The sequence below is a fragment of the Puma concolor genome, chromosome D1, assembly GCF_028749965.1.
Source record: "Puma concolor isolate L17-30 chromosome D1, mPumCon1.1.hap2, whole genome shotgun sequence".
In the NCBI taxonomy this organism is placed as follows: Eukaryota; Metazoa; Chordata; class Mammalia; order Carnivora; family Felidae; genus Puma; species Puma concolor.
In genome coordinates, this window is record NC_141676.1 from 4585372 (window position 1) to 4597533 (window position 12162).

Below are 12162 nucleotides of genomic sequence, written 5' to 3' on the forward strand. Positions count from 1 at the left end.
TCTATGGTAGAGTGGGTCGGTAATTTTGAAGCTGCCTTCTGTGTCTTTTAGACTTGAGCAAATAGTGAGTACATCTATTGAGGTGAATGGCAGTCAGGCCTCTCACCATTGGGAAAGGGAGATGAACTCATCGGGTTTTTTTGTTTGGTCTGGGTTTTTGAAAAACAGAGACAGCACAAGCAGAGGTGGGGCAGAGAGAGAGGGAGACACAGAATCCAAAGCAGGCTCCAGGCTCTGAGCTGTCAGCGCAGAGCCCGACGCGGGGCTCGAACTCACCAACCGTAAGATCGTGACCTGAGCTGAAGTCAGACGCTTACCCGACTGAGCCACCATCGTTTTTGACTGACAGACTGTGTAGAAACAATAATAGTTATATGTGAAATATGTACGTGTATGTCTGTGTGTTCTGTGACTCCCGTATATTTTCTGCCATGTAAGATAAGCCTAGAAGCTAAGATAGCCTAGAAACAATGATACGCCAGGGGAAATGAGCGTGCCTGGCACCAAGGCCTTGCTTTCTAAATCCATTCTCCACCAACAGAAAGCAGCTCTTCTTAGAGAAATGACTGGTTCAAGGAGCAGGACAGGGAAAGTACCAGTTGATCCTAAGATCTCTCGTGACTTCGCAAAGTAAGAAGTATTCTAAGAATCACAGGAACGTGTCCAAAGGGACAGGTGCCATCTTGAAGGGGTTTCCACTGGCCGAATCTGGGGCAACCAAAGTAAGTAACGACCGAACGTCTGTGACCCCCACCCCCAAATTCATATACAGAAACCTCATACCCAGAGTGATGGCATCGGGACGTGGGGCTTTGGGGAGGCGACCAAGACATGAGGGAGGAGGCCTCATGAATGGAATCAGTGCCCTCCGACAAGAGACCCCAGAGAGCTCCCTCGTCCCCTCTGCTGACTGAGGACACAGCAAGAAAATGGCCGACTGTGAACCAGGAAGCAGGTCCTCACGCAGGGTCACGCAGTCTGCTCCCACCTTGATTTGGATTTCCCAGCTTCTAGAATCGTGAGAAATAGATGTTGTTTATAAATGTCTGTTGTTTAAGCCTCCTAGCCTGTGGTATTGTATTTTAGCAGCCCAGACAAAGACAGTAGTCACGGATCCTAACTGTTGGTGAAGGGAGTCACAAACACGGAAAGGGAGAAAAATGAAAATGAACCTATAGTTCTGTATTGGAATTAGATCGAAATCTGTGTTTATACACTTTTAGGTAAAGAAATATAGATGTCAATGTGTGTGCAGATTATGTATATGCCAATGTATGTCATATTTATGTACACACGTATACACAGACATGCGTGGTCTGTGGCTGGGTCCATCGAGAGGGCCAGGGACCCAGAGCTTGGCTGCTCCTTGAAGAAATGACTGCTCCTGGGGCAGAGGCTCAAAGAACAACAGAGGCGTATAAAATGGGGCCAAAGCCAGTGTGAATTGGTTCCCATCGGCCCAATTGGGGACAATGCAGGCATCAAAAAAGATAATGATGGAATTTTGTTGACTGGTGCCCCCTCCCCCGCGAAAGATATGTCTGTGTCACTGCAAACGTGACTTCATTTGGAAAAAGCATCTTTGCAGATATAATTTTAATTAAGGCTCTCCAGGGGAGATAGATCATTCTGGATGCTCTCGGTGGGCCCTAAATCTAATGACAACTGCCATAAAAGAGAGGTAAGGGGGATCTGACACAGAGAGACACGTGGGGGAGGAGCCTTGCAGAGACAGAGGCAGAGGCTGGAGGCACGCAGCCAAGAGGCAAGGAGCCCCCAGCAGCTGGAAGAGACAGGAAGGATCCTCTCCTAGGGCTCCCAGAGGGAGCACCCTGCCCACACCTTGATTTTGGACTTCTGGCCTGCAGACTGTGAGAGAATAATTTTCTGTTGTTTTAAGCCACAGGAAACGAATACAAATGAGGAAGACAGTCACCTCCCTCTGAGCCGAGCCCTTTCCAGATCGAAAGATTCTCCTCTGCTTGGCGGAAAGAGGTCTACCCTACGAAGAGTCTGTGCCTGGGATCAGGCTGGATCGAGATCCCGTACAACCAGGTCTACCTCCAGAGCCACAGATGCAGGAGGCCAGGGACCTGGACCAGAGTGTGGCCGCGGCTGCCTCGGGTGGTGCTAGGAGTGTGGGTGGAACCTGTGCCCGGCCTGCCGAGCCACTGCGTGTAACACCCTGGGACGCATTTGCCCCACACCCCCTGGATGTATCAGCATGTTCACTTGGCCTTCCCCTAGAGACCTCCTTCTCTCCAGAAAGTTCTTGCTGGTTCCCCCAGCTGGCTCAGGCCAACTCACGCCCCAAACTGAGCTCTAGTCTGGGTCACAGAAGGTTCTGTCTCCCAAGGGTCCTTGGGCACCTCCGGGGGCAACGCCTGGGGGCTGGGGAGCAGATTTTATGCTTGTGGACTGAGGGGACAAAGAAAGATTCTCTTTGTCGCTTATTCTTTCAGTTGGTTCACTGGGGACTTGTCACATTTTTTCCTTTTTCTTTTTTTTAAGTTTATTTATTTATTTTGAGAGAGAGACAGAGAGAGAGAGCGCAAGCGGGGGAGGGACAGAGTAAGGGAGAGAGAAAATCCCAAGCAGTCTCTGCGCTGACATGGGGCTCGATCTCACGAACCATGAGATCATGACCTGAGCTGAAGTCGAGAGTCAGACACTGAACTGACTGAGCCACCAAGGTGCCTCTCTCTTACTCTTTGATTAAAGACCAAGAATGATCTCACAGGGACGCCTGGCTGACGCAGTCGAAAGAGCACGTGACTCTCGATCTCGGAGTCAAGAGTTCGAGACCCACGTTAGATGTAGCGATTGATAAAGAAGGGGAAAAAAAAAAAGAATGATTTCACAGTGAGAGAGTCAAAGCCCCTTCTTTCCCCCTTGGTGAGCTAGCTCCCTTCCCTACCCTAAGGCTTTCTCGAACCTCCAAGGGGCCCCTAACTCAAGCCAGCGTGGCCCTGGGCGTGCCTGGGACCCAGAGCTTGGCTGCTCCTTGAAGAAACGACTGCTCCTGGGGCAGAGGCTCAAAGAACAACAGAGGCGTATAAAATGGGGCCAAAGCCAGTGTGAATTGGTTCCCATCGGCCCAATTGGGGACAATGCAGGCATCAAAAAAGATAATGATGGAATTTTGTTGACTGGTGCCCCCTCCCCCGCGAAAGATATGCCCACTCCGAATGCCCGGCCTCGGCCCCATATCCCTTCTCTGCCTGGCCACCCAGAGTGCCCTAGAGGAAAATCATCTCTACTTTTGATTCCGAAAACACCCGCCCTAGGAATTTACCAAGGGAAAAGCCAATAGCCCAAAGCGTATCTGTGAGGAATGATGAGGGAATTAAGGGCGATGAAATAGAGAAAACCCCAATGCCGCATGCAGGATACAATACCCTGGCCAGGAAAGCCAAGGGCAACTGAAAATTGGCTGGAGGCTTCGAGTCCAGTCTAGGCCAGACAGCAGCTGGGAGACGCCCGAGGGCCTGCGGTGGGGAAGCTCACCTGGTGGTGGAAGCTTCCATCAAGTCTCTTAGGAGCAGGAGCAGTTTTCCTGGCCCCCTTCACTTAACCCCCAGCAATAGCCAGCACTGCCGGTGCTCAGAGGGAGGAGCAGAGGGAGGAGGGAGGATCTTCCCTCACCTGCACTTTGGACCCTGAGCCTGCGCGTTGAACCTGGGTCATTCTCAGAAGCGTCTGGGAAACACCCAAGGAAACACTATTTTGCAGAATGTACTCAGTTGCAGGACAAGTCATGGAAAAACTGGAGAAGTTTTCCTTGAGCAGTGGCCCGCTCAATTGACTCCCCCCGCCCCCAGAATCCGCCACCCCTCTTTTTTGAGCGTATAATTTACATGGAGTAATTTGTACAGAACTTAGACATCCGGCTTGAGAGATTTCACAGCCTTCCTTCCCAGGTAACCACCCTTGGATATAGAATTTTGTTTTTTAATTAAAACAAATTGTTTTAAACATTCATTTATTTTGGAGAAAGAGAGAGAGAGAGAGAGAGAGCGCGAGCGAGCAGGGGAGGGGCCGAGAGAGAGGGAGACACAGAATCTGAAACAGGCTCCAGGCTCTGAGCTGTCGGCCCAGAGCCCGACGCGGGGCTCGAACCCACGGACTGCGAGGTCATGACCTGAGCTGAAGTCAGACGGTTAACCGACTGAGCCACCCAGGCGCCCCAGCGTATGGACGATTTTAAAGATACGAGTGAGATCTGGGCGGACCAAGGACCGGCACGTTTCACAGGTGAAGGGATGGGGTGTAGACCGGCTGCATCGTTTGCCCCAAATCACATGGCTGGTAAGCTGCAGAGCTGGGATTCAAATCCAGGTCAGACCTGTGCCCCTGGTCGAAGCTGCCGTAAAGTCTTGTTGCTGTTGACTATGTGGCCGTGGGCAGGTCACCTGGTCTTTCAGAGGCTCCGTCTCCTCATCTGGCAAAGGAGAGGTGAGCGGTGTGAGGGCAGGTGGAAGGCAGGGATGGGGCAGGGGGCCTAGTGGTGCTTAGGCAGCTGGCCAGGGAGCCAGCAGCCATCCAACAGGGTCACCAGGATGGTCCTGGGTATGCTCCCTGTCCTTCTCCCGCTAGTCTTGGACACCTGCTCTCATCAGGACAGACCTGTCTTCTGGGTAGGGGTGGGGGACTGGTGACACTCATATGCAGAGCTCAAAGGTCAACACATCAATTTACAAGAAGCCACCGCCACCCAGTCTGGAATTCTGGGGTCAGCCTGACCTGCAGGCCCTCCCTGCGGACACAAGATTCCACTAAGCAAATCCCTGCCAGCCAGTCGCTGGGTGAACCCGGCATTGGAAGAGGGGAAACTGGAGAGTGATGCAGGGTTGGTGGAGTGCCCTGGGGCCCTGCTGGGAGGACCGGAACAGGCTCTGTGGCCTCAGCCAGTGCCCTGGCAAGGGTGCCACTCCCAGGTCAGCTCGGGGCTGGGCCGGCACTCCCGGAGCTTCCGGGGCTGGCCGGGCCCCTTCCGCCAACTCAGTCTTTCTTTAGAGTTGTTAATATCTTTCCATCTGTCCAGGCCTGGTGGGGGCCCCTCTGCCTCTGTGGCTTAGCACTTCCACTCTGGGGCATCCAGAGGCTTCACGGTGTAAATGCCAGTGGCTCCTATCACATGGGGGCTGGGCAGGTGTCTGGCCACACGACTTCCTGTCCCCCGTCCACCCCTCCCCTGCCAGCTGGCAGCAGGAGGTCTCCAGCTGGCCATGCTCACTGTGGGGAAGTCAAATTTCCAGTCTCCCCCAGGAGGACTGCCCCAGGCTGTGCCCTCTGCCCAGCTTAGCCCTGGCCTCCCTTTATCATGGCTTCATCAAGGTCCTGAGCCCCATCTAAGCTGTGCCAAGAACTCGGGCCCACCCCCGAGCCACCCCTGAGGCTGGGAGAGCAGCCAGCAACGCGGGGGTGGGGGTGGAAGGGATGGAGGGAGGGACGCATCCAGAACTAGGGAGCCGGAGAGGACGCTGTGCTTGGGTCTACCCACCCATCTCTCCTGCCAGGCTGTGAGCCCGGCCTGCTCCCTTGCAAGTCACTGCCCAGAACACCTGGCCTGGCCCTGGGCCATGAATAAATGGAGGTGCCAGCATCTTGGGAGTCCGGGGGCTTTATAGGGGTGGGGGTTTGAGCGTCAGTCCCGGGGGTCTGTGTTGGGGTGAACTCTGGAAGCTTGGCGTGGGGAGGACACTTGTGTTCAGGGTTGTTTAGAGCTGCTCAGGCATGGTTGGACTTGGGGCCTGGGCACCAAGACCCACACGGGGCTGCGGCTGCCCATTGCAGGCAGATGGTCCACCCTTTCCCTGGTGTACACGCCTCCTGTGGGCATCCGGTGGGGGAGGGGTGGCCAAGGCAATCTCAGTGTTTCTGGAATGTAATTTGAGTATTTGGAAGCAAGCACTATGAAAATCTCCGAAAGAAAGTTTAATGACAAATCGGAAACTAACAACAAAACCAAAGTCATCGTTTGTTAGCTGTGTCTGCAGAGGGGAACATGGCAAGGTGAATTCTGATCCAGTAGAATCCGGGCTATGTGCCTGGGTGTGCTTTACTTGAGGGGTGGTGAGACTCTGCCCACACTCTCGGCCACCCCGCCACCCCCCCCCCCCCAAAGCCCAGTTGGCCTCCGGAGGGGGAAGTGGGGCAGGAAGGTGCTGGCAGTGGGAGGAGCTTTGGTTTTGAACATCTAGACCTGCCTCTGCCTGTTACACACAGGCTCTTGGTAAATCACTGTGCCTCAGTTTCCCATCTGTGGAAGCAATAATAAGCATGGTGTCTACCACTCAAGGTCAAGGAGGGAAAATGACATAAGCACCTGTGTTAGTTGGCCCACGGCCCTCGTGGCCATCCACTGAATCATCTGTTATGGTGTGCCTCTTCTGCGCCAGGCTCTGGGGATGCAGGGGAAACCAAGGCAGACACGGGGCTCTTCCTGGGATCCGGCTATCCACCTGCCCTGCCAACCTCTCCCTGTAGGAGCTAGGCTGGGCTTCCCTCAGTTCCAGAGGCCAGAGCCTCTTCCCGCCTCTCCCCTCCCCGCCAAGCCTTTGAACTTGTTGGCCCCACGATTCCTAATCACCCCCTTTCCCTAACACACCCCAACCCACCCTTCGGGTCTCCGCTGCCCAGGGGGACACCTTCAGGCACCCCCTCCGTGCATTTGCCCCCTGTGTGGCCAATGGCCTTCTTGAGGTCCACAGTCTTCACCGGAGGACTGGAGAAGGGCTCCGGCTCACGCCCGGGACTAGCTGTCTTAGGGGTCGCCTACCCGCTGCGCCTTAGTTTCCAGCGTCAGCGAGAACCGCCACAGTCCCCACCTCCTGGGGGTTGTGGTGGAGAGTCCATGAGACAGGGCATCAAAGCCCCGAGCGACGTGCCTACTGGGCAGTAAAGGCTGTATACGTGCCACTCTCGTTACTGTAATTTTGTAGCCACTATTTTCAGGCTGCGGGGCCCGAAGGGCGGTGCTTCAACCTCTAACCGCGGCGCGACACCTGGAGCGTGCCAGAGCCTCGGCATCCTGCGCACCTGCCTGAGGTCCCGGGGAGGGGGGCGGGGGGCCGCACCTTCGGCGGGGAGGGAAGCGGCGGCGGCCCGGTTTCACGGCGAGCCGGGCAGGCACACAGTAGGTGCTCAACACACGGCCGGCCTGCTGACGCCGGGAAGCCAGCGGCCTGGTGAGTGCACGCTCCCTCCCACACTACGCGTGGGGATGCTCAGGGTCCCTATGCGGTCATTAAGGGTGTATGCGCCTCCAACGACACCCACTCTCACAACAAAGAAGCTCGCCTTGCGTGGGGCCACCTCCCCTCGGCGCCACCGGCACCCCGGTGGGCGAGGAGCGAGCCCGCCCACCCGTCCGTCCGCCCGTCCCTCGGCGCTGCCCCCCGTCCGGGCTCAGGAGCTGTTCCCCGGCGGGTGCAGCGGCGCGGAGGGCCCGCACGGGGGAACGGGCGCACAGGCCTCGCAGGGGACGAGAGCGCGCGACGCAGCCCAGAGCCGGGGTGGCGCCCAAGGGGCGCGCGGCGACGCCGCCTCCAGCCGCGATTTAAAGGGCAGCGAGGGGCGGAGGGATCCCTGCCGACCCTCAGCGCGGATCCCTCCGCCGCGGGCGCAGCGAGAGGACGACTCGGCTGGGCTCCCTCAAAATTCGCTTTTTGTCCCTCCGCCGCCGGGAGCACCCAGCGAGGAACTCGTTTCCTGTCCGTGTTTCTCCGCCTCCCCCACCCCCCCGCGAGGCCCGTAAAAGCAACAGAGGCGGCAGGGGTGGCGCGAGCCGGCGTGGTGTCCCTCCGCCCGGCCGAGGGCACTCCTTTTCGTGTCCTTCCACCGTTCCCGGGCGGCGTCCGGACGGCTCACCGGGGGCGGCGACGCGTCTGCGGCGCGAGAGGCGAGGCTCACGGCGCTATGAGGTGAAGGCGCCCGGACACCGGCGGCGGCGCGCGCGGCGCCAGGACCCGGGACGCGGACCCCCGGCGGAGGCGGCCTCTGGGACGCCGCTGCCGCGCGAGAGGCGAGGTGAGGCCGGGCGCGGGGACGCGGGGGCGCGGCGCGGTGGGGGCGGGGGGCTCCGGCCGCGGCTGGGACTTATTTCCCGGCAGCGGATGGAGCGGACGGTGCTGCGGCGGCAGGCGCCGCCATCTTGGATTTTACTCTCCATTTTTCTCGGGAATTATATTTTGGTGATTAATTTTCTGGGGGGCCGGGAAAGTGCCGCCCGGCAGCGCGGATCCCCCCCAGCGCGGCGGCCGGGCCGCGGGGCCGCGACGCGCCCCGAGGAGGAGCGGGCAGCGCCCGGCGGTGAGCGGGGGGGCAGGCGCGGCGCGGGCGTGCGGGGGCGCCGGGCGGCGGCGACGGCGGCGGGCTGGGGGCGGGCCGGCGGGAGCGGGGGCGCCGGGCCGGGCGGGGGCCGGGGGCCGGGGCGCGGGGGGGGGGGCGGCCGGGGGAGGGGCGCGGCGGCGGCGGCGGCGGCTGGGCGGCCGGTCGGCCGGCCGGCGGCGGCGGCGGCGGCGGGCGGGGGCGCGGGCCCTGCAGTGGGCGCCGCCGCCGGAAGGGAGCGGTAGCGGCCGCCGGGCAGCGCGGGGCCGGGCAGCGCCGGGGCGGCCCGCGGCCGCACGAGGGGAGCAGCCCCGCCGCTCGCGATTGGGGGACTCTGTTTTCCCTCTTCTCCAATGGGCAGCCGTGATCGGGCTCGCCCAATCTGCTACCTCTGCCGCGCTCCACTTCGGGTTGTTTTTGTTTGGGCTCGAGCCTCGATTCAGGGCTCCTCCGGGGCGCGTCCCCCACCCCTCCCCGTTCCTCCGCCGACGGCGGCGCCGGCCTCGGGCCCCCTCGGGCCCCGGCCGTCCTCGCAGAGTGTCGGTTGTCCTTCTGCAAACCCACAGGTGATGGGTATCGGCGTCGCTCCCACCTGCGAGGGGCGGGGAGGGGGGGGGGACGTGTTTTCGAGGTGACAGCGGGACCCAGCTTGCGGGAATGGTGTGGAAGCACGTTGGACCCGGAGGAATATTCTCGCTCGCTCTCTCTTTGGGCTCCTCTGACCCCGCTCTGGAGCTGTCACTTCCGACCCGTCGAGGGGGGAAGCTAGGATTTGCTAGGGAGGTGGACACGTGTTCTTTGAAGGTGGTGTTTAGGAACTCGCCAGGTGACACGGAGTCCCGCGGCGGGGTCTTGTGTAGAGTAGCGGCAGATGAGTTGGTCGGTCGTGACTGTGATTCTTCGTCGGGACTTTTTTGGACTTGAGCTGCTTTCAGCTCAAGTACAGTTGAACGTGGGCTTCCAGGTCCGAAGACGGCTGCGTGGGATCATCAGTGGAAGCAGTTGCCAGCCGAGACTTTTCCCTGAAGTGTTTGCTATGGAGGACACGCCTGTAACTTTTGAAGATTCATAGTGAAAGCATAAATACTTTGAAAAGGGCCCAGAGTGGGGGGAACATCTTTGCGGGAAATAACCGCCGGCAACTCGTACGTGTTGGAAAACGTAGCTAAAGAGTTACTTGTTGTACGTACACGTTTATCTTGTAGCGGAACGTTTAGCCACTTGCAGCGTAGGTGTGTCCCCGTCGCTGTCGGGACGCCGTGTATTCCAAGAGTAAAGTCCACAAACGCTTTAATCCCAGCATGTGGGGGAACTCAGGCCCATTTTCCAATTTTTAATCTCTAAACATTCTACATTCTGCTCTCCCTTTCCGAGGCCCTAGCGCCACGAGCTTCCCATGCCTGGCATCTTTTGGTCACATCCTGCCCGGCCTTCCTAGCCCCCTCCCCCGGGCCCCCATCCTTCAGAAAGGCCCAGTGAGAGTGTTACCTGCTGGAGGGACCTGCTTACGTCCCTGGACGGTGCAGGGACCAGGGACGGCCGGCTCCGGAGGCCGCACACTTCCTCTGAGCTCCCTGAGCAATTGTTACTTGGTATTGTATTTGGTTACTTGCCTGTCCCTTCAGCTTTCTTGTGAACTTGTGGGGTTATTGTTTATTTCCTCTGCCTGGGGGAGGCATTTGATGAAAGTGAATTTATTAGTCTGCAAGTTACTGAGGTTGGTAGCTTGTATTTAGTTTTTGAAAGATGTCAGTTCTGATGTTGCTTGAAAACATTGTCGTTAACAAAGCAACTTAGTTTGAGAGTGAAAGAAGTATTGTGGATTCTTAGTCTTCAAGAGAAGATGAGTGGAGGACTCAGTTTTGCACCCGTGAACTTCGAAACCATATTCTTTCAAAAGTCATTCATTTCTAAGTTCTCTCTTACCGGTATGTTCACCTGTCTTCTGAGACCCACTGAACTGCTTTGCGTACTTGAACCAGATACCAGTGGGTATCCTGGGGGGAGGTGGAGGAGGGTTGGGGGGGTAGGGCAGAGCATGATGTGAAGAAGTGGTCACAGGTTGTTTGCGTGTCCAAGCATAGTGTTTTGTGGGTGGGGGATGCCGGTGTGTCATTTTCCCCTTGGGTCATACAAATCTGGGGTTGAATCTGATTTTTCTCTACATAAGATAATGTGAGAATGTGGCCCATTTGTGTTGCAAAGACCTGTGTAGCCTGTGAACAGCTCCCCTGTCCACAGGAGTGGCCTTCCTGTGGCTTATGAGCAAATTCTTTTGGATAAACCATGTGGATTACGTTATTTTACACTCTTGCCTACCATACATGAGCTTTATTTCCTCTCCGCTCACCAAAATCCTTCTCCATGGAGCAAAATTTACAGGACCGTGTTCTGTGTTAGCCCTAGGACATGGTAATTTTTGAGTTTTCCATGCAGCGGACCATGTGTCTTTGCTCCACTCTGGCACAGTGTTGGTCACATAGATACACTGAATAAACAGGGAGAGAGCTTGGGGTAGTTTTATCTCAGATACAGCTATATGCAATAGAAAGACATTTTCTTTATAGGATGTAACTTAATTTTTCAGTCTGATTCTTAGTTTTTATTTTGGGGGGAAAAAGCTTATTTTACTGGCCTGTCTTGATGTAGGAAATGGTTTTAATTGCTGTAAGAAGCACAAGCCCACATTATTACAAGATAAAATTAAAACTAGCTAATGCACTTTAAATTGCAATCATTAGGGTGTTCTAAGCATTAGAACACAGTGATTTGAAGAGTAATTTCTTGGGTAGACTGCCAACTTTGAACTCCTAAAACAACTTTATATTTGGAGCTCTTAAGTTTGAAATGGGACTTAAGCCTTGAAGTTTTAATTAATGCCTGAGTTCCATTGAACGAGCTGTACAAGGAAGGGGTCCTAGCAAACAGTAGGGAGTGAGTACCCTAGGGCATTGTCTAAAGGGTTTTCCTTAAAAAAGATTTTTTTTTTTTTTAATTTAAGTGGAGGCGCCTGGGTGGCTCAATCAGTTAAGCATCTGACTTCGGCTCAGGTCATGATCTCACGTTTTGTGGGTTCAAGCCCCGCATTGGGCTCTGTGCTGATGGCTCAGAGCCTGGAGCCTGCTTCAGATTCTGTCTCCCTCTCTCTCAGCCCCTCTTCCATTCGTACCCTGTCTCTCTCTCTCTCTCTCAAAAATAAATAAAACGACAACAAAAAAGACTTTTAAATTTACTTAAGTGATCTCTACACCCAATGTGGACCTTAAACTTATGGCCCCCAGATCAAGAGTGGGAAGCTCTACTGACTGAGCAGCCAGGTGCCTCTGTCTAAAGGATTTAAAAAAAAAATTTTTTTTAACGTTTTATTTATTTTTGAGAGAGAAAGTGTGCGTGTGGTGCTGGGGAGGGGCAGACACACACACACACACACACACACACACACACACACACACACACACACACACACACACACACACACACACACCCCCCCCCCCCCCCCCCCCCCCCCCCCCAAGTAGGCTTCAGGTTCCGAGCTATCAGCACAGAGCTTGACATGGGTCTCAAACCCATGAACAGTGAGATCATGACTTCAGCCAAAGTCAGATGCTTAACCAACTGAGCCGCCCAGGTGCCCGGGATTTTTGTTTTTATGTGTATTTGTTTTCGGAGTGACTGGGTGTGCATGTGTGTGAGAGTGGGGGAGGGGCAGAGAGGTCGAGAAAGAGAATTCCAAGCAGGCTCTGCACTGTTAGTGAAGAGCCTGACACGGGGCTTGGTCCCACAAACCATGAGGTCACTACCTGAGCCCAAATCAAGAGTTGAACGCTTAAC

At 56.1% G+C, this 12162-nt stretch overlaps 1 protein-coding gene and 1 long non-coding RNA gene across 6 annotated transcripts in view; one reads left to right on the plus strand and one right to left on the minus strand.

Moving 5' to 3' along the window:
- Window positions 1-3965: 3965 nt before the first annotated feature.
- Window positions 3966-7879, minus strand: LOC147576338 (uncharacterized). The gene is made up of 2 exons (XR_015240681.1): window positions 6329-7879; window positions 3966-4441 (listed from the first exon to the last, which is right to left on the minus strand). It is a non-coding gene; the product is annotated as an uncharacterized LOC147576338 (long non-coding RNA).
- KMT5B (lysine methyltransferase 5B) overlaps window positions 7548-12162 on the plus strand; it is a 58819-nt gene continuing 54204 nt past the window's right edge. For 2 of the 5 annotated variants that reach the window (XM_086676711.1, XM_086676715.1), the window contains exon 1: window positions 7552-8031. The gene's annotated coding sequence lies outside the window, so the exon portion shown is untranslated. Of the gene's footprint in view, window positions 8032-8174; window positions 8314-12162 lie in introns of those variants that run through there. The other 3 variants (XM_086676713.1, XM_086676717.1, XM_086676712.1) reach the window with 3 other exon arrangements.